The sequence below is a fragment of the Myodes glareolus genome, chromosome 10, assembly GCF_982192425.1.
Source record: "Myodes glareolus chromosome 10, mMyoGla1.1, whole genome shotgun sequence".
Classification (NCBI taxonomy): Eukaryota; Metazoa; Chordata; class Mammalia; order Rodentia; family Cricetidae; genus Myodes; species Myodes glareolus.
Window position 1 is genome coordinate 60,989,805 of NC_142035.1, and position 3,764 is coordinate 60,993,568.

At 42.6% G+C, this 3,764-nt stretch overlaps 1 long non-coding RNA gene across 1 annotated transcript; it reads left to right on the forward strand.

Annotated features, from left to right (window-relative positions):
* The first annotated feature begins 471 nt into the window (after positions 1-471).
* LOC125416830 (uncharacterized) lies at positions 472-3,173 on the forward strand. Its single transcript, XR_015003957.1, has 2 exons — positions 472-1,112; positions 3,013-3,173. It is a non-coding gene; the product is annotated as an uncharacterized LOC125416830 (long non-coding RNA).
* Positions 3,174-3,764: the final 591 nt, after the last annotated feature.

Below are 3,764 nucleotides of genomic sequence, written 5' to 3' on the forward strand. Positions count from 1 at the left end.
AGTACTTCTGAAAATTTAGTACTTATAGGAATAAGCCTAGGATTACACTCTAAGGGATTCTAATTTCTGACATATTGGTACCGGGATAGTACCCAATATGTCAGAAAAAAGTACCCAAAGTTAAAAAATACCCAAAGGCAATTCTTTAACAAGGGAGCTGGGATAAAACACTGAGAAGCTTTGTGCCAGGTGTCCCCGGGTCTTAGTAAGAGATGCCACCTTAGAATCCCAGTATCCCTGAACTTAGTATGATCTTAACATCATCTTTCCCAGTTTCAAGCTGAAAAGAAAATCCACATCTCCTGTCAAATGAATTAGTCAAACTAGAATGAAGCACCAGAACAAAGTAGAGTCTCTTTGGACTGAGTCAGCCTGGCTGTGCTCCAGCCCTGGCCTTGTCACCAAGTGTTCAGTTTCAGTTCTTCAGATGACAGGGTGTCTGTCTAACTTCATGCAAGGGAGGACATTTGACAGCTCCTTCCGTTGGGTAGACACACTGTCACGTTAGAACAGGCTAGTGTCAGAGAGACCCTTCCCAGCTCACTCTAAATCGTTGTCTTTGGAAGAAGATTTGAACTCTAAGTTGAAATCTAACTTGAGAGATCAGGACCAACAGGGGTGTTGAGCAGCCGCAGTGTGCAGAGCGGGGTCTCAGAAGCACTGGAGTTGGATAACAGGCTTGGATAGTGGAGTTTGAGTGGGGGTAGGCGCTGGACATACGTGAAGATTGTTGGTCTTCTCAAATATTGGCCAACTTAAACACAAAATATTTCATATGAACATCCATTGACTAATTGTTAATAAGTAGAAGTCCAAGAGATAAAACCTTAAGGTATAGTGCGAAGGTTGGAATGGGGAATGCCCCATCAGCTCTAATATTTGAAAATGTGGTACCTAGTTGGTGCCGCTGTTTGAGGATGCTTAGGAGGTATGGTTTTTCTGGAACAGGGACAGCACGGAGGTGGGCTTGGAGCATCTGAAGTCTTACCTATTTCCAATTTATTTTCTTCTTTCGCATGTGGTTCAAGATGGGGTCTTTCGGTTTCTTGCTCTGACCACCATGCCTGCTGCTTGCCTTCCACCAAGTTGGCCTCCAGGAACTTCATGTCCAGGTAAACTTCTTCTTTTGTAGCTTGCTTTTTTGCTCATGGTGTTTTATAACAGAATCAGAAAAGAAACCAGTGAAGATGCTCAAATTTACCCATTTTATTTCTTATTATACTTCATTATCACGGACTGACAGGAATAATAGAGAACTCTTTGTACGTAATTTCATCAGTGATATTCTTCATCATATATTTTATAGTTCAGGGGCTTGGAAAGTTGACAGTGCTATATAGTATATATTTTAGGCCCTATAAGTTCTGATACTGTTTCTGTAATATAGTCTTGTCATCAGCATGCTATATCAGAAACAGATAAACACATTTGTCTTTCCCCAAGGTCAACATTTATTGAATAGCAATTAATACACAAAGTATGGTGATTTTAATGACAGCAATTTACTAGATACTTCCACTTTGCTCAATAGCCCAGGATGAGGCAAACAAAGGGTTCTTTTTATTCCAATCTTGATTACTAATATTAACTTTCAGATTAAACATTACACATCAAACAGCAATTCTGTCTCTACATAAGTATTTGCATAGGTTTCAGAATGACTGTGAAGGTTTAAGAGGCCTAGATAGATCTTAAGAGGTTTTTAAAAGTCCCTAGAAGCAGGGAAGCCAACAGAAATGCAAATAGAGTCTGCATTACAAAGACAAGGGCCCTGATCTAACTCCAAAGAAGCAAGAGCAGCTGCTGGCTACTGGCTTGAGAGTCAGACTCCTGGGTCAGGACTGAGCTGTAAGAGTCAGATGGGCAAAGGGCAAAAGCAAGTCCACACGACCAAACAGGGAGATGGACGGGCAGCGTGTTCAGACAAATGAACAAAATTTGAGGAGATAGCAATTAGAGGAATATGTGTCTACAGCAAGGGCTGAGCAGAGCTGAAGGTCCTGGAACTGTCAAGAGTTCTCCTTTGGTCATGGGGTTAGATGACAGGTCTGCAAAGTCACCACGACCACAGTGATCTGTACCGTCCTCTTTGTAGAGGAGGGGCGCCCAGTCTTTCTTCGGTTTGGTGCATCTACTAAGTGCTTGGCCTGTTTCTCCTGATGTGCTTTAAATATGCTCATGTCCTACAGTCTTATTCACTCTGGCAGAGTCGTAAGGTGGTACCCTTCCTCAGTTTAGGAATAGCCATTTGATCAGTCTCTCCTGTGTGGATGGTGTTAGACAGATGGTGCCTTTCATGTGACCACCCAGGCACAGTGTCAGCCTTCCTCTTCCAAATGGAGCCAGGTGACACTTGAAAGATGGGGTCTCTCATGGCAAGACACAGTCTGAGAAACCACTGCTTTACACAGTATGGAGTAGCTCAGATCTGGTCAGAACCTGATCTCAACAACTTATCAGTATTCTAAAAAATGGTTAATGATATAAAAATCATGCTTGCATTCAGAAGTACAAAAATAAGGCAGGAAGCGGTGTGGATACCTAGGTTGGAGTTTGTCTATCTTTCTGTAGGGTTACAAAAAAACTAAGATGACTTTTTATCTATATAGCAATTGGTTATTCTTGATAGGAAATACAGTTCACTGCTGAGTTTTCCATTGAGAATATGTCTATGTCCTTATGAACTTAGGGGAGGGTCTAACATCCTAAAGGTGACAAGCAGTGTTTTCTCAACTTCGCTCCTTCTGAAGCATGTAATACTCAAGCCTGTGAAGAACATTATCTTATTAGTACATGCATATGTGTGCATGTACATAATTTAAATCAATTCTTAGGGCAGTAGGAAATGAGTACGTAGTGGTCAATGTAAAAATGATAAGGTGGCTGCTATTTGTTGGGGACTGTGTACCCCCAGACCCTGAATTTCCTGTGACCCCCTTGCATGCTGGAGTAAACAACTTGTTATGCTTGCAGCTGCTCTGAGCAAAACACCTTGTTTTCCTGTCCTTGCAGCTTCTCTGAGCATGAGACCCTCAGGAGTTCCTGATGGTATGGGAGTGTTTTCGGATGACTTGCAGCTGCAGGATCCCGAGAACTAGGGAGCGGCCATTGGTCAGGGAAGGTACTATATAAGCTGCTCTGGAACACAATAAAGGGGCATGTTTTTTCAAGGATGACCCGTGTCTCTCTGTGTGTATGTGTTCCAATCTCCAGCCCCTTGCCCAGCTCACAAACTGTCCCAGAGTGCAGGCGCTACAGTCATTAACGTGGTTAGCAGGTTGGCATTGGGCCATATCACTCTTTTAGTATTCTAGAAAAACACTTTCCTGCTTCTAGATAGGTACAACCTCGACCCAGGACAAAGGGCCTCGTTATCAATGACTGGATGGACTTACATGTCACTCAGTCCCTCACATATTTACTCTTACTCAGGGCTGTGTTCCTGTCTTGAGTAAGTAGGGATGGATTAAGAGCTAATTTGTATATGGCTTTTCTCCTCTTGGCATAACCTGATCATCCCTCCTCTAGTTTGAAGTAGAGATTGCCTTTCCCTAGTAGTCATGGCAACTAATTAAGCAAACATGTGAAAGTACCTAGGCCCATGGTAGTGATCATGTGGTTATTGATTCTGTAATAGAAACAAGGAAGGGAAGGTCCCAGGATCCTCAAGTGATCGATAGTCCAGTCATAATTGCAACTGACCTTCTCCTGCTGCAAACGGCCTTGGGAGATGCTAAAAATAAAGGAAACAGAAAGCTAACTGA